The 19385-nt window shown below is 31.4% G+C and overlaps 1 non-coding gene and 1 pseudogene across 1 annotated transcript; one reads left to right on the top strand and one right to left on the bottom strand.

Annotated features, from left to right (window-relative positions):
* Window positions 1-10: 10 nt before the first annotated feature.
* On the bottom strand, window positions 11-3847 carry LOC101501242 (cytochrome P450 CYP736A12-like; annotated as a pseudogene).
* A 9192-nt stretch (window positions 3848-13039) lies between these two features.
* Window positions 13040-13143, top strand: LOC113785566 (small nucleolar RNA R71). Its single transcript, XR_003471692.1, has one exon. It is a non-coding gene; the product is annotated as a small nucleolar RNA R71 (small nucleolar RNA).
* Window positions 13144-19385: the final 6242 nt, after the last annotated feature.

Below are 19385 nucleotides of genomic sequence, written 5' to 3'. Positions count from 1 at the left end.
GCAGAACATATAAATTCAATAGTCTTCTTATGACTCATTCTCTACTTAAACATAGGTTGTTATGTGATAAGCTCTTATTCAAATAACAGTTAACTGAATAAGTTGTTTACCACAAAGACATCAAATATTGGCTACATAAATTTATAAACTACTAGCAATATTCATTAACTTATTTTATAGAAACATCATTAACAGAACATCTTTATATTTAAATAAACTTCTTGAATCCAAACATTTATTGTCCTTTATGGACTTATTCATGTTTGGCATCTCCTGCCAAGCGATAACTCGGTATTGCATACAAGTGTTGAGCTCTTGGCATACTGAGTCCAAATTTCTCCTCCATATTCAAATTGGAAGGACTCATATTATATGGAAGTTCCCAATTAAAGCAATGCACCAATTGAGCTATAACCAATTTAACAGTAACCAAACCCAATTGAATCCCAGGACAACGCCTACGACCAGAACCAAATGGTATAGAATCAAACTCTTGTCCTTGATAATTCATTTTCTTGTCAACAAATCTCTCTGGATAAAATTCATCAGCATTTTCTGACCAAACATTAGGATCTCTTCCAATTGCCCATACATTTATCATTACTCGTGTCTTTTCCTTTATAAAATAACCATCAATTGTTATGCTCTCTCTACACTCACGAGGAATTAGTAAGGGTCCAACAGGATAAAGCCTCAAGGTTTCATTAACAACCATATCTAAGTAATTCAACTTATTTAAATCATTCTCTTCAACCATTCTCTTATTTCCTACTTCATTTGTTATCTCATCTTGAAGGTTTTTCATCACTCTTGGATGTCTTATAAGTTCAGATAAAGCCCACTCAATCACGGTAGAAGAAGTATCAATTCCTGCCACAATCATGTCTAGTAAAATAGCTTTGATGTTAGTTCGATCAATAATAAGATTGTGTTCATTTTCGAATTCTATGGGTTGGTGCATTATTGAGAGAAGTATGTTTACAAAGTCTTCACGATGAGTTTTGTCTATTTTAGTAGCTTGTTCATGCTCTGTTATTATCACCTCCAAAACTTCATCAAGTGATTTACTCACTCTTTTAAAAGCTCGTGTTAATCCCTAGCAAAGAGTTAAGTTAATGACGTCAATTACTAATTAAATACTTTCACAAAACTTATCAAAATCATAAAAGTATATGAAAATTGAAAATATAAGTTTTAATGTAACAATATCACCATTTATGAGTTGAATTAGAGCTTAAGAAGATATAAAGATTAAATATACTACAAAGACTAAACAAAAACTACAAAGACTCAAATCCAAATTTTCTTTATTTGAAGTAATACACAATCTATTTTCAGAATACAGACTAAAATTGATAAATGGCAAATTTAAGGGCATGAAAAAAATATTTAGGAATTGATTCAATATTAAGTTTCAAAGTGTTCTCGAATTTTTTTGCATTTCCTACTTTTAGTGAAGTTTTGAGATTGTGCAACTTCATCCCCACTTTTCGATTGCACAAAGTTATTATCTTTTTAGATGTTTATCACTCAAAGTGACGACTAAAATCGTACAATCACAATACTCAAAAGTAAAAATTAGGGTATTGCATACAAGTGTTGAGCTCTTGGCATAGTGAGTCCAAATTTCTCCTCCATATTCAAATTGGAAGGACTCATATTATATGGAAGTTCCCAATTAAAGCAATGCACCAATTGAGCTATAACCAATTTAACAGTAACCAAACCCAATTGAATCCCAGGACAACGCCTACGACCAGAACCAAATGGAATAGAATCAAACTCTTGTCCTTGATAATTCATTTTCTTGTCAACAAATCTCTCTGGATAAAATTCATCAGCATTTTCTGACCAAACATTAGGATCTCTTCCAATTGCCCATACATTTATCATTACTCGTGTCTTTTCCTTTATAAAATAACCATCAATTGTTATGCTCTCTCTACACTCACGAGGAATTAGTAAGGGTCCAACAGGATAAAGCCTCAAGGTTTCATTAACAACCATATCTAAGTAATTCAACTTATTTAAATCATTCTCTTCAACCATTCTCTTATTTCCTACTTCATTTGTTATCTCATCTTGAAGGTTTTTCATCACTCTTGGATGTCTTATAAGTTCAGATAAAGCCCACTCAATCACGGTAGAAGAAGTATCAATTCCTGCCACAATCATGTCTAGTAAAATAGCTTTGATGTTAGTTCGATCAATAATAAGATTGTGTTCATTTTCGAATTCTATGGGTTGGTGCATTATTGAGAGAAGTATGTTTACAAAGTCTTCACGATGAGTTTTGTCTATTTTAGTAGCTTGTTCATGCTCTGTTATTATCACCTCCAAAACTTCATCAAGTGATTTACTCACTCTTTTAAAAGCTCGTGTTAATCCCTAGCAAAGAGTTAAGTTAATGACGTCAAAACTTATAAAGATCATAAAAGTATATGAAAATTGAAAATATAAGTTCTAATCTAATAATATCACGATTTATCGGTTAAATTAGAGCTTAAGAAAATATAAAGATTAAATATACTACAAAGACTAAATAAAAACTACAAACACTCAAATCCAAATTTTCTTTATTTGAAGAAATACACAATCTATTTTTATAATACAGACTAAAATTGATAAATGGCAAATTTAAGGGCATGAAAAAAATATTTAGGAATTGATTCAATATTAAGTTTCAAAGTGTTCTCGAATTTTTTTGCATTTCCTACTTTTAGTGAAGTTTTGAGATTGTGCAACTTCATCCCCACTTTTCGATTGCACAAAGTTATTATCTTTTTAGATGTTTATCACTCAAAGTGACGACTAAAATCGTACAATCACAATACTCAAAAGTAAAAATTAGGACAAAATTGAGATAAAATCACATAGCCCCTTTATTGTATAAGAAGAAAAATTGAATCTCTAAAATTGTATACAATTTGTCTTTTTTTTTTTTCTTTAATTTTTACAGACTGAACCGAACCGAATTCTTGACCACTAGAGTTAGTGAGTTAAATCAAAAACATACATACCTGAAGATCAAATGCACCTAACCAAGGAACATAATCAGCCATATTAAAAGTTCCGATCAAAGCCATTGCTTCTTGAACCAACTTCTTCAAGTCAAATTGTTCATACTTACTCTTACCCAATATCATCTTATATATAACATCCTCTATAAGGTTCCCTGCAACCTCACTAACATTCACAACTTCACCCACCATAGAAGCTTTCTCCAATGACTTAACCAAAACACCCAACTCCTCCTTTCTAATAGGACCAAACATCTCAACTTTGGAAGGACTGAGAAGTTTCAAAGTGCACAATTTCCTCATACTACGCCAATAAGGACCATACTCAGCAAAACCCAACCCTTTGGAACCGTAAGAGATGAGCTCAGTTCCTTGAATCTTTGGTCGACTTGCAAAAACAATATCATGAGTTTTGAGGAATAATTCTGCTGCTTTTGAAGATGAAACGATAATAGTTGGGACTTGGCCCAATTGTAAGGACATGATGGGACCATATTTGATGGAAAGTGAATGAAGAGATCGATGGGGAAGAGTGCCTAATAAGTTGAGATTTCCGATTATTGGAAGTTTTGCTGGACCTGGTGCCTTTTTATTGTTTATGCTTTTTTCTTTTGGATGTAAGAAAAGTTTGAATACAAGATATGTGAAAATGAAAGTGAAGAGAAGGAAAACAAGTATGGTTAATATTGAAGCAGAAGACATGTTTACAAGGAATGCTTAAGTTTGGATCAACTACATAGGATGAGGATTATCAAGAACTACAAGTTTGTATAATGTTATCTCTAAACAAGTGGTATATATATATAAGTAATTAAGTGGTGATTGATAAGACTTTTGTATTTGTTAGTTAAAGAGGGGGAAAAGATAAGACTTAAATGCATTTTTATTTTGTCCACAACAATCAAATTAATTGTTTATCAACGATCTTCCTCCCAAATATAGAAATATGTGGTTCATGTTGGATGGTGATCCACCACCCTATGTGAAGGGGGAGATATTATGAAATCATGTGGATTGGCATACAAGAATTGCATCGAGGCTAAATGAGATGTGTTAGTTTTAGAGTTGATATTATGATATGAATATGTTACATGAGTTTTAATGATTTCATAAATGTTAGTTTTTATCTTTGAATTTTACTTGGTGACTCTTTATTATGAATATATGAGAAAACGTCTCAGACGGTAGTAAATAATTATACATAAACTGAGACAAACAATGAAATTGTAGTGGAGCCGCGACTTGAAATGCCAGATCGATGTTGACAACTTGATGTAGCTAGTGAGTTAGTAGTTTCCAATATTATCTACTTAAGTATTTTATGATCAGTAAATTTTGATCAAAATTAGGATGGGAACTTAGAATTTAGAAAGGAGATAAAATTAGAGGAACAATATCGCTCAAAAAAAAGTAGAATGATCAAAATTGCACAATTAGAAAATTTAAAAAATCAAAAGTACATTTAAGCCAAAGATAAATAGTCACTAATATAAGACTTGGGAAGATATTGCAACATGTTTTTTATTATAAATAAAATTGTAAAGAAATTTATATATAGCTTAATGAGTTTAAATTTAAATCTAAAACATAATATTCAACCAAACAATATGAATATTTAATCAATTGAATTAAGATCTTTTTCTAACATTTTTTTTATAGAAATTATTTTTATTATATTCCTCTTTGAGAAGAAATTATATGGGGGATGGACCTAGAACCGACAATTTGGGGGTGGATTGGGCCAACAATTGGGGGGTGGGGTGGGTGAGTTAGGAGAGGGGACAAATCCATGGCAAATAAATCCACTTTTCATTTTCTGACATAATTGTTATGCACAAATCATATTAAAATTAGAATATAATGCGCACCTAATTTAAAATAAAAAAAATGTGAATTTTTTATAAATTTTGAAAGTGATATTTATGATGTATAATATTTTAACTTGATCAACATTCTTTTTTTAATATTTGTATATTTTTAAGTTTATAAAATTATTTGTTATGTGAAAAAAGGAAAAAAATGAAATTAAAAAAATTGAAATATTTGTAATAAAAAATGAGTTATTTTAACTCTAAAAGATATAATTAAAAAAATATGAATGATTGTTTAAATATATTTTATTTTTTTTATAAACATTCAATTACTTAAGAAAACGTTTTTCCAATAAAAAAATAGAATATTTATTTTCTAAGCATTGATTTGAAATATATTTGTAAGCATTGATTTTTATATGATTTTTATTTTTTAACTTGAATGTACTATTTATGTTTTGTCTAATTAAATTTATTATTGTTTCTTATATCTTATGTTTTGTGTCTCATTTCTAATTAAACTTTGAATAATTAATTTTTAATTAGAGGAGTTATGTCATGTGTCTCTTTAAAAGATATTTTGATTGTATTCTTTTTAAAGATAATTTATAATAAAGAAATTCAAAGTACTATTTTTTACACAAAAATACAAAATAATGTTGAGAATGATAAGACGTGACTATTTGATTTTGATTACTTTTGTTATCAAATAAAACTATGCTCTTATTTATCGTTCATTCAATCAATAAGTCTAATATTTTGGAATGTGAGTCTTTGTTTTCATGAATAATTTTAGAGATAAATATTTTCTTTTGTGTTAGAGAAATAGAATATATACCCGAGCACTAATAAGAAAAAATATACTAAAATTGTATATTACTTTAAAAATATTCAATGATTAATTTACAATTTTTTTTTTTAAATGTTATAGGTTATTCTATTGTTTTTTGCACAGGTCTTAATTTATATGAGTTTGTTTGTTTCAACATTTTTAATTTATACTTCATTTGATTGTTTGTGCATAATCAAATCTCCTCTACATCTCTAATTTAATATTTTTTACTATTAACCAAATTTTCATTATATCTCTCATCAGAGCATATATGAATCAAAAACACTTTTTAAAGATGTAACGAGACTAAGGGACAATAGGTAGGGAAAAACAAAAACAAAAAATATTTAAAAGGCTATAGCAAAATAAACATTTGATTACAAGTAACCTTTTTACATAATTAGAGCTCAACGCATTCAAATTTTTATTCATCGGCCAAAATTTTATTCATCAGTCAAATTTGTTACTCCGAGTAGATCACCTTATTGTGTCCTTTCAAATCGGGACTAATAAAAATTCTCTCTTTTTTATTTTTATTTTCTTCTATTTATTTTCTTTATTTCTAAGTTATTCCACTATATTCAAAAAGGAACTCAATAATGATTTTATCAATAAAGCAAGGGACCAAGAAAAATCATTCATGAAAGGCTCAAAGTGGGAAACTAGTGAAAAGTATAAAACAAAACAAGTCATGAGACCGAAAAAAAATCCTATAGTACTTTTTCTTCAAACATGATCACAAGAAAATTTAGCCTTAAGACGCTTGAAAGTCAAGTTGTAGAGAACACATTCAATAGTGAAAAATCATTTAAAATTAAGAAAGAGGCATGGTGTACAAAGGACGAGATAGGTTGGGTTTGGTATGTTCCTTACTTGGTCCCTATATTTGATCGGGCAAATTTTTAGATCATAAGCCATCACTTAACCCGATCAAACCCAATTAGCTGCAGGTTCAATAAAGACGGGACGAAATAATACGAGACTAAGTTGGTCCCAAGACAAGTCGCAAACTAGTAATTCTTGAACTTCTTTTAAAAAAAAAAATTTAAAGTAACTCATAACAAACCAGCTACGATTACCACTTGTCAATTCATTCAAAAGTAGTAACTCATAACCTTTTCATATAAAATACAAATATTTTAATCAAAACAAGTAACATACTTTTTACTCGACCCATAGATTTTTCATCACCTAATAGTCTTACTTTTTAATCAATAGTAGTATAAAAACAATATTGTCTTATAAATTAAAGAGTACAACAACAACAACGCAATAACAACAACGACAACAACAACGACGACAACGACGACGACGACAACGATAACGACGACAACGGCGATGGCAAAGATGACGGCGACGACAACGGCAATGACGGCGACGGCGACGACAACGGCGACGACGGCGACGGAGTCGACGGCAACGGTGACGACAACGAAAACGCAGCGATGACGACGATAACGATGACAACAACGACAACAACAACAACTCAACTTTACTTTTTTTGCTTTAGATTTTTTTGTAAAATTACAAGGATGAATATACAATTTAAAAGATGCAGAAGGTTATACAGTATGGTAACATAGATATGATTAGACATGGTTGAATAAACAAACATTGAAATATTTATTATGATTTGTTTCTAATACCAAATGTCAGTTATACACAAAAGACACACAAAATCAAGTTGATGATATAGTAGTATCGCTATATAGCTTCATAGAAAGATTATGGTAGTATGATTGGAGAAGACAATAATATTCCACACACAGAAAACAAGAGGAACACAAGGAGGATCGTCTATTAAAAGAAAAGTGAATAAAGGAAAGAAAATAAAAATTCAAGCCCTAAATTAAGTTACTGTAGTAGTATAAGGTAAAATAATTATAAAAAATAATAATAATCCATTGCCCTTAGTGTATTTTGGGACAAGACAGGTAACCCGGAGGGTCGCCCGAACCCGGTCCATTTTTTACCTTGTGATGTCTTTTTTTTTTCCTTGTTTATTTGGACTGGGTCAGACCCAACCTGTTGCTTTTGGACCAAGTTGGGTTCGCAGGACGAGCCGAGTCGTGTACACCCTCAATACTTGATGATGTAACGCAAACCCCTATATAAGCCCAAAACTTATATTTAGTAGCTAAATCAATGAGAACATGCTATCAGAGAATGTGTTAATTTATCAAACTTAAAGTGTGACTTCCAAAGGTGAGTTCGTTGCATATTTAACAACATGCACATAAATTATGGTTCTCTATCAAGGATATCAAAAGGTTTTCTTTCAAACAAGGATAAAATATTTGTTTATTTATTTTTATTACAAAACAAGAAGAAAAAAATTAACACACTAAGAAAACAAGCAAACAAGTGCATCCCCCATGCTTGGATCGGACATTGTCCTCAATGTAAAAATTGAAATAGTCATGAAATGGGTACAAAAATTCACAAGATTATGGCGGTGGTGGAAAGTGGTCATGTGCACGCATTACGGTCATAATGGCCATTACAACCTGGCTGTAATTCGTAATGCCTTAGTGATATATTTGCAAGTGCAGGGGTTTGGACCATTACGACACTAATGGACATTACTATCAGGCTGTAATTCTTGCTACCTTCCCATATTTTCTACATTTTTTTTCTTAGTCTATAAACAAAAAGAATATTTTGAAAAATTAAAACAGTGGGTTGCCTCCCACGCAACACTTGTTTATGGTTTTTAGCTTGACCTTCGTTTTGTAAATCTTAAGTTGGAGATCAAAGGATAAGACTTACGTCTCTATTGGATTTTCAACTACATAATGCTTCAACGTTTGACCATTCATAGTGAAAACTCCAGTGGCCTCACTCTAGATTTCTACAGTTCAAAACGGGAAACCTTGTAGATTTGAAATGGCCCAAATCACCTCGAATAAAGTTTACCTGGAAACAACTTCAATTGTGGATTGAAAAGTAACATGAACTCACCTTCCTTGAAATCCCTTCTAGTTTTTTGTTTATCATGCTACTTCTTGGTTCTTTCCTTGTAGAGTTTAGAATTCTCACAACCGTCCAACCTCAACTCATCAAGTTCACTGAGTTGGAGCTTCCTTTTTTTCTCTAGGAGCCTTCAAATCTAAGTTAAAAGTCTTTATTGCCCAGTATGATTTACGTTCGAACTCAACTGCAAGGTGACAAGATTTTCCATAGATCAACTCGTAAGGAGTCATACTAATAGGAGTCTTGTATGTTGTATGGTAGGCCCAAAGCCCATCATCTAGCTTCATGGACCAGTCCTTCCTTGACGCATAGACAATTTTCTCGAGAGTTCTCTTGTCTATATTGGAAACTTCTACTTGTTTGCTAGTTTGAGGGTAATATGTTTTGGCAATTATGTGCTCCACCCCATACTATTTTAGCAAGCCTTCAAACTGCTTAGCTATGAAATGAGAACCACCATCATTGATCACCATTTTTGGCACACCAAACCTCATAAAGTTTACCCTTTTAAAAAGCTTAATCACTACCTTAGCATCATTTGTTTGGGAAGCCACAACTTCAATCCACTTGGACACGTAATCTACCGTTGCAAGGATATGGTTCTAAGACATTTCATTTCTTTTTGATATGTTTCCGATATAGTGGCATTCATCACATTGAAGTACAATGTGATGCACATCTTTGAAGAATGTGGGTTAGTAGATGTCTGCTCGAAGTATCTTTGCTATAGTTTTTGAGGAACTAGCATGTTCGCCGTGAACACGGAAATGATAGTGAATCATAATGCTTTCCATTTCTTCTTCAGGAATTCATCTTCTGAAAGCTCCATCAGCTCACCTCTTAAAAAGCAGATGTTCATCCCAATAATAGTGTTTAAGATCCGAGAAAAATTTATTCTTTTGTTGATAGTTAAAATTTGGGGGTAGCACTCCAGCTGCTAGGTAGTTCACATAATCAACATATCATGGTGTTTCTATTTGTGCAAGAGAAAATAATTGCTCATCTAAAAATGCATCATCTAATGGTAACTCATTTTCATATTTTTCATATAGCCTTGAAAGGTGATGGACCACCACATTTTCAATCCCCTTTTTGTCTAAAATTACTAAATCAAACTCTTTGAGAAGTAGAATCCATTGAATCAACCTCGGGTTAACATCTTACTTGCTCAAGATATATTTGATTTTTGCATGGTCTATGTAGACAATTATCTTCGATCCCCCCAAGTAGGAACGCCATCTTTTAATGGTAAACACTATTGTCAATAACTTTTTCTCAGTTTTGGCATAGTTAACTTGAGCTTCATCCAAAGTCCTATTGGTGTAATAGATATCATGAACTTTCTTGTTTTTCTCTGCCCCAAAACTGCACCTACAAAAAAATCGCTAGCAACGCACATGATTTCAAATGGAAGAATCCAATCAAGTGGCAGTATAATTGGGGCAAATATCAAAGCTTCTTTGAACCTGCAAAATGACTCATGAAAAATTTCACCAAAGACAAAAGTTGCATATTTAAGGAGCAGATTGGTTAGAGATTTAGAAATTTTAGAAAAATATTTAATGAATCAGCTATAATATCCCACATGCCCCTAGATGGGAGGTGACAATTTCTCTATTTCCTCAATCTTTGCCCTGCCTACCTCAATGCCTCGCTCGGACACCAAATGTCCAATAATAATTCCTTATCTAACCATAAAATGACATTTCTCCCAATTTAACACAATGTTAACCTATTCACACCTTTCAAATACCTTTCAAGATTGGCCAAACAACTATAGAAACTAGATCCATACACAGAAAAGTCATCTATGAATACTTCCATTATATCCTCAATAAAATCATAAAAAATTAACATCATGCAACGTTGAAAGGTAACAGGTAGACTGCATAAACCAAAAGGAATTCTCCTATAAGCATAAGTGCCATAAAGGACAAGTACACATGGTTTTCTCTTGGCCGCTAGGAAGAATTGGAATTTGGAAAGAAAAAAAAAACATAATAACAATCTAAATAGCAAAAATGTGAATGATTTGCTAACCTTTCTAACATTTGGTCAATATAGGGGAGGGGTAAGTGATCTTTACAAGTTGCCTTGTTCAGTTTTCTATAATCTATAAACACATTCCACCTTGTAACTTTCCTAGTTGCAATGGATTCATTTTATTTTATTTTCATTTTTAAAACAATAGTGGTACCTCCCTTTTTAGGAACTACTTGAATGAGACTAACCCGTTTGTTATCATAGATAAGGTAAATTTCCCTAGCATCTAGGAGTTTAATTACCTCTTTTTTCACAACTTCTTTTATGTTAGGTTTAACCTCATCTGTACTTAATAGAGGGTTTATAGTCCTCTTCAAGTATTATCTTTTGTATGCAAATTGATGGATTAATTCCTTGTAAGTCATCAATAGTATACCCAATAGCTTTTAGGTACATCTTGAGGACTCCAAGCAATTTTTCAATTTCTTCACCATTTAATTCAACACTTACAATGACAAGAAATGTAGAATTTTGCCAAGAAATTCATACTTGAGATTTGATGGCAAAGACTTAAGTTCTACATGTGGAGCCTCTTTTGAAAGAGGTGCTGAATTTTTTGTTGCCAATGCCTCAAAATTTAAGTTTGGAAGAGAAGGTTTTTCATCCAACAATTTAGCATATGCACCAGCTTCCTTCTCTAACTCTTCATGACTTGTGCTTCTAATCAAGCTTGCTTCCAGCCCATCTTGTGATAGTGGTCCAAAAGGACACTACTTAACAAAATGATCAATTAAATCAACCTTTCAATGAATATTCAAGAGAATGACTTTTCATAAGGTTAGACAAATTAAATTCAATCTTTTCATCACCCACATTGAAAACAAGCTTCCCATATTTCACATCAATAACAGCTCCTGATGTGGCTAGAAAAGTTCTGCCAAGAAGAATTGGGACTTGGGAGTCCTCTTCCATTTCCAACACCACAAAGTCAGTCGATATAAACAAATATCCTACTTTGGTAAGAACATCTTCTAATATTTCCATCAGATACTTGATAGATCCGTCAGTTGGCTGTAAGAAATATTTTGTAGACTTTAACTCGTCCACATCAAGCTTCTTACAAACCAATAAAGGCATGAGGCTCACACTAGCCCCAAAATCACGCAAAGCACGTTCAAAACTTATATCACCAATAACACAAGGAATAGAAAAACGATCTTTAAGTTTGGGAGGCAATTTATTCTGAATTATGGCACTACATTCCTTAATTAGAGCAATCGTCTCATTGTTGTCAAGTTTTCTTTTGTTTGACAAAATTTCTTTCAAAAACTTAGCATATGATGGCATTTGAGACAGTGTTTCAGTTAACGAAATATTTATATTTACCTTTTTCAAAAGTTCCACAAACTTTCTAAACTACTCTTCAATTTTAGCCTTGGCGAATCTTTGTGAAAATGGTATGGGTGGTTTGTACGGTACCAGAGGCACATAAGGTTTTCTTTTCCCTCATCTACCCCCTAACTTGATGGTTAAGATCTTTCTTTCTCATCATGACCACTCTCTTCCACATCTTTACCCTTGGGGTCTTCTAATTATTTTTTGTTTCTTAAGGTGACAACATTTAACTGTCCCTTGGGGTTAGGTTCAGGCTGCTTCGAGAACACATTGGAAGATCTAAAGGATAAAGCAACTTATTGAGCCAATTGGGGGATTTGTGTTTCAAACATTTTATTGTGTTTGTCCATGGAATCTACGTTAGATGCTAACTGCCTAAGTGCTTTATTCACTTATTGCTTTTGATTTTTAAACTCCCCATTTTGTTTGCTTTGAGTCAACACAAAATTTTCCAACAAATTTTCTAAGCTAGATTTTTGGGGACTGTTGAAAGGACTTAGTCCTTGGAAACCATAATGTTTAACCATTGGTTCATGGATGGGATTAAGGGGAAGATATTTTTAGGAAAAATTTGGATGGTTCTTCAACATTTCATTGTAAGTATTGGAAAAATAGTCAATTTTTTAGGATTGTTAAGATAATTAACTTGCTCATTAGACACCCCCACCATTAGCAAACATTCCAACTGGGAATTCAACAGCCACATGACCAACAATAACACAAATTTAACAAGGGGAAACATTTGGTGAAACAACATTTACATTCAATTTTTCAAATTTTTGAAATAATGGAACTACCTTAGAAGCAATATGATCTAATGCATCAACTTCATACCTACCTCCTTTCTTCTAAGGAGATCGATCATTTGACCATTAGTAGTGGTTTTGTGTCGTTCTTCAATAAGAGCATAGGTTTCTTCTATGTTCTGGTTCATCAGCGTTCTTCCTGCAGTAGCATCTACTACTGTTCTTGTAGTATATGAGAGTCCATTGTAGAGTGTATGGAAAATTAGTCTTCTCTCAAACCAATTATGAGGGCACAATCTCAGCATCACCTTCAAGCGCTCCCAAACTTCACAGAGCAATTCTCCTTCATTTTGAGAAAAACTTATGATTTGATTTCTCAATTGTACAGTTTTGCTTGGTGGAAAATATCTAGCAACGAATGCTTGTTTTAACTAATCTTATGTGGTAATGAATTTAGAAGGCAATGGATGTAGCCAAGCTCTAGCTCTATCCCTTAATGAAAAAGGGAAAAACCTTAGTCAAATGGCATCACTAGTCACTCCATTCATTTTCAAAGTGTCACAATACTCTAAAAAAGCTAAATCCTCTGTAATGGCACCAAAAACTTGATAGGACCGCAAGTGTACGGTATTATCGCATAGTAAAAATTATCGTTCCCACATAGACTTTGTTATGACTAACAATCTCTCTTTAATATGTGATTAGTTAAAACAGTAAATGTTGATAGTGATTTTTTATTAAAATTCGCAATAAAAAGTAAAGTCTTAGAATTGTAGTTTTTCATAATGATTGATACAATAAAATTAACCTTCTCCAAGTTATGAGCGTCAAACTCTTAAAAATAAGATAAACAGTGATAACTAATGTCTTCTTTCAAAGAGCAAAAACGTATTTTTAACTAATAACCAACTTATTTTCATGATTGATGTATTTACAAAATTCTTTAAGAGAATATATCTTTCATGATTTCAAGACAACCAAAATTTATTTTCACGATTTGATTCTCTTGTCCAATTTTAGAGGTCGGATATCAAATCCACCTTTCGGTATATTATTTGATATCCAAGTATGAACATGATTCATACTAAGATTGGATTAAATGATCTATACAATGACATATAGAAATAGAAATGGTTAGATATTCATCATTTGAAATCCTACAATCCCAAGACAAGGAAGATCGACTCACACATGATCATGGTAAAATCAAAGTTTAAATATAAAATAGAAAACTGAATAAAGTATCAGTGTAAAAATAGAAAACTGAATAAAGTATCAGTGTAAAAATAGAAAACTGAATATTATTAAAACTAGAAATACAAGAACAAAAGCAAGAGTAACAAGAGATTGTGAGTAGGAATCCGTGTCCAAAACTGAGTATTTTCGTCTCTTTTTTTTATAGCCCTAGGTGCCTTCATGAGCTTTAATTACACGAAACCATCAGGATTTCGCAGAAGAAAAACGGTTCGACAACATAAGATGAGCAGATTATGGTGAAGATGAAGATGAAGAATTCAATATAGAGTTTAATTTGTGTTGTTGGAAAAAGGAAGAATAAGTATATTGAAAACCTAATCACCTTCTTGAGACCCATAAAAACAAAATCATCTACTAGTTTGTAAAAAAAAATATTTTGAAGAATTTTAAAAAGGGCCGAACAAAAGATTTCATTCAAGCTCCAATTATTAGACGTTTTTAGTAGATTTATGATGGAATTCTCTTTTTTTACAACTATTCGTTTTTTAATTCTTGTTTGAATGATTGATTTCTCGTTTTTGGTTTCTCTCTAATTCACATCATCGATGTTTTGGATTTTTCTATTGGAATTACAAATTTTGGATTTTAAAATTTTTAAAGATAGTGGAGGGAAAGACGATGAAGAGGAAGAAGTTGAATTTTGGATCTAAGAGAAAATTAGGTCAAACTTAGAGGATCATTGTTGTACATTAGCCAAAACTTAAAACATCCATATGAAAATTGTTTATTTAATAACTTGTCATGTCAGTACTGTTATGCACATGTCGACATGGTAACTAGTGCGTAACATATTTTTAACATAATTACTATAAATTATCATTTATGCAAACAGACAAAAAAATGTAAAGATTAACAATAAAAATAGTGTCACTTAAAAGATCAAATTAGAATAAAAAAACTTAAAAACCTAAGCGTGAACTGAATTAAATTTAAATGATTTAAAATGTATTTTAGTCTAGTTGAAGGTTATTTTAGAGTAAACACAATTAAATAGAATGAAAATAAATTATATTTGAGACAATTTAAGAAAAATTAAAAATAAAATGAATATTTTTGTTTAAATTCAAAACAAGAGAGATTAACTTTGTGCCCTTCTTTCTTATAATCCCGCCAATTGTTTTTTCTTATCCCTCATTTCCTCTTCATCTATTAGTGAGGGGGACTTAAGAATTTCTTTTTTTATTTATTTTTTTTTTTTGCTAAAATCACTTCTCTAATTTATTTTTCTCTCATTTCATATAAATTAGTGATTTTCACAAAAATTTAATTTTTTTTAATGTTTTTTGCAATTTCATCTTCTTAATACGATACAGTTTTGTTCGTCCTCTTAGTGATGCGTTTTAATTTCTTGTCTTATTGTAGCATTTTAGTTTGTTTCAGTTTTGTTTTTCATGTATTTGTTGAAATGTCTAAGAATGACTCGTTTAATCGGTACTATATTTTAAACAAGGATTTTATATTTCTCAAATGTATTTCTTCTTTTTTTTATATTTTTAGAGAAAATAATATTTATGCAAATAAGTTAGCTAATATTAGTATAACTAATCAGGATTTTGTTTGGTGAAACAAAATAGGAATTTTCTTCCTAATTTTCATTTTGTCTAGTTGGCGTGGGTTTTGGTATATATCCCATGTTTTGTACTCTCTTTGTTTTATTTAATGATATTTGGCTGATGGCTTTTTATTGGGTTAGTGGTGCCAATTTAGTGCGAAAGAAATTCTCTCTCTACTTGGTTTGGATCAATGGAGTTAATCTAGTTGAAACGACTTACCCCTTTGATGCTGCCAGCTTCTTTTTGTTAAAAATAAATAAAGGAAAAGAACACCGCACGACTCAGAAAAGAGACAAGAAAGCAACCTTTGCACATTTGAAGAACCTGCAGGATGCTTTTTACAATTGCACCATTTTAATTTTTTTACACAAACTAAATCACATCGTTTCATTGCAAATAATACTTTAAATACTAGTCGGAACCAGAGCTGTTAATTTGACAAGCCCCCTAATTATTGGTCTCAGCCCACATTTTGAAGGGGCCAAAAAAATTAATAATTTAAAAGGCCCCCAAAAACAAGGCCCCCTAAAAATTTGTGGGCTTAGGAGGCCCCTAGGCCCACATTTTTTAAAAAAGAATCAATTTTCTTTTTTGAGAAATAAAGTTTTTCAATTTTTTCACCGATAATTCTTTTTTTATTTTTTTATATAAAATTTTCCGATTTTTTTTCGATAAAAAATGTTCGATTTTTTTCGATAAAAATTTATGATTTTCTTTCGATAAAATTTCTGATTTTTTTCGAAAAAAATTTTTGATTTTTTTCGATAAAAAGTTTCCGATTTTTTTTCGATAAAAAATGTCCGACGTTTTTTGGGATAAAAAATGTTCGATTTTTTTTCGATAAAAAGTTTCTGATTTTTTTTTCGATAAAAAATTTTAACTTTTTTTTTAATAATTTTTTTTTTCAAGAAAAAACTTTTTAAATTAACAAAATATTGGGGGCTATGGGCCCTTAGAGCCCCCTCACTTAAGCCCCATTAAATAATGGGCCTAAATTAAGGGCCCCTTAAAAGATTATTTTGATAGGGGCTTAATAATAAAACAAAAAATGTAAGGGAGCCTTGTAGTTGGGGGATTTTTTGACGGCTCTAGTCGGAACTAAACTAATGTAAAAAAGTGTGAAGAAGTGCATAAGAGATAGATATCTTTAGAGCTACCATTTAGCAAAGGTCTAGTGCATACAATATGGAAGTTATTATGTAGGCTGTACAACATGATGGAATGTGATATGTAGTTCACTTCTGAGCATTAGCAACCAAACAATATATAGGCCAGGTTTATTTTAAATATAATTTTGTTTGATCACAAACCTAATCTAAGTCACCTAGAGATACAGAAGACACTACCCAAAGCACATTCATATATCTAAATCATCCATGAACATGGAGTTTGTGTGAGTCCGATAAGAGTGTTGGGGAAACAATTTTATTGATTTTTTTTCTTCTGTTTTTTTAAATAAATAAAATATTTCTATGAGTATATATTAAATATGAATTGAATAAAGAAAATTAATTAGTTAAACTAAAATGATTATTGGTGAAGAAAATATGGGGATCCGTAAACAAAACAACAAAGTATTCATTGATGAGAAAAAAGTACATCACATTTAAATTAAAAATTAGACCGTATTTTGGATTGAGCCCAAAATATGAGTCTTAGGGTTTTAGTGATTCATTCTCTATAAATAGAAGAAAAACACATTCCTCAAGTAATCATGATTGTAATTACCCTAATAAAATGGATAACACCACATTTTCTTTTGTGCTCATGTGGACTATATAAAGACGCCGATATAACCTTCGCGTTGATGATTAAAGTTAAAGTACGCTTCAAGAGAGATTATTCGTGTTGGTGACTTGTCTCTTCGACGTTTCAAGAGGTAAACACATGTACCATTCTAGTGAAATTGTGTGCTTACGTGATCTTTGGCTAAATAAATTTTTCGCTCTTGAGATTAATTTTATAAGAGTTTTAAAAGTTCATCTCTTAATTTCCCAACACCTTAGAAGTTTGAAACTAGAAGAATTGTCTACTAACTTGTCTATATTTGGGGAGGGGTAAGCATCCTTAGGGAAGGTTTTGTTGAGATCAATATAATCAATGCATATGCCATTTATTATTGCTCTTTTTGACAAGTACAAAGTTGGAGAGTCAAGTTGTATACTTGGCCTCGATTACAAAATTAGTCTTTACTAGATCATCAACTACTTTCTTGGAGGCTTTGGCCTTCTATGACAACTATTTATGGCGGCCTTATGCAACCCATCAATACTTCATATCAATGGACAATTTATGGAAATCGATCTCAAGGTCTATTCCCAGCATCTCACAAGTGGTCCATGCAAATAAATTTGTATTGTCCTTCAAGCAAGTGATAAGGTTCTATTTTACTTTGGGTGTAAGATCGGCCCCTATTTTCATAACCCTTCCTGGCTCATTTCTTATTTCTACTTCTTTAAAGGATCTATCTGGCTTTGGTCGCATTTATTCCCTTTTGACGGAGTCAACTTCCTCAAATACCTTCTTGTCACCTCCTAGCATCAATATTTGTCATTAGTATGCTGATGGCTGAAATACTTCTTTTAGGTATCACAATCTTGGATTTTAGCTTTATGTCGATCTTGGTGTTCTTTAATAAAGCCAAGAAACATTGTTTAGATGCCTCAAGGTCGGCTTCCACAGTTCCTATCTTTTCATCTAAAATATGATATCTTAGTTTTAAAACTGCCTCTGGTACAACTAGAGCGGGCCTCCCCATAATGCAATTGTATACGGATTTACATTCTATGACTAAAAATTGGGTCTAATTAAGGTTGTAGTTTCCGAACTCACAGTTTGAAAAAAAGTATCTATATCTATATTTGTATCTCTACGTGGATATCAATCTTAATCTCTATAACCGTACTTTATGAGTATCTTAGTACACATATTTTTGTATATGCTATTAGTGTTTGAACTAACATAAATTATTGGCTTAATTGCAGTTTTGGTCCCCCTATTTTAGCTGAATCACAAAAGTAGTCCCCCATTTTATTTCTCCCCAGTTTTAGTCCCTCAAACACAATTTTGGTCCAAAACTTGATAAAATTTTATTTTTTTTGCATTTATTTAAGTCACACCATGCCTCAAGATCTCATTTGCAACAATTGTACCTGAAATATATGATCATAAACGGTGTAGTACGGCTTTAAAAAATGAAATTTCATCAAATTTTGGACCAAAATTCTGTTTGGGGAACCAAAATGGGAGGACTACTTTCGCGATTCAGCTAACGTAGGGGGACGAAAACTGCAATTAACCATAAATTATTAAATTACAAACTACCAAATATTTTTGATACAATTAAAAAAATATTCAAAGTTCTTTAATATATTAAATCATGAAAATAATAAATTAAAATATTTAAATTGTCTAAAACTATATTTAATCATGCAAATATTTCTTTAATTTAGTGATTTTAATAGAAATAAAACAAAAAAAAATTAATTAATTATTGGACTAAACTTAAATACAATCCTAGACTTAACTTTATTTGCTAATTGGATAATGTTTCAGCAATCATTCCCCTGAAGTAAGAAATTTAGGTATGGCACTCACTCACTACTACATGCAGAACATATAAATTCAATAGTCTTCTTATGACTCATTCTCTACTTAAACATAGGTTGTTATGTGATAAGCTCTTATTCAAATAACAGTTAACTGAATAAGTTGTTTACCACAAAGACATCAAATATTGGCTACATAAATTTATAAACTACTAGCAATATTCATTAACTTATTTTATAGAAACATCATTAACAGAACATCTTTAT

The sequence above is a fragment of the Cicer arietinum genome, chromosome 2, assembly GCF_000331145.2.
Source record: "Cicer arietinum cultivar CDC Frontier isolate Library 1 chromosome 2, Cicar.CDCFrontier_v2.0, whole genome shotgun sequence".
Lineage (NCBI taxonomy): Eukaryota > Viridiplantae > Streptophyta > Magnoliopsida > Fabales > Fabaceae > Cicer > Cicer arietinum.
Note: the sequence above shows the minus strand (reverse complement) of the source record. Positions and strands in the feature narration are given on the sequence as shown.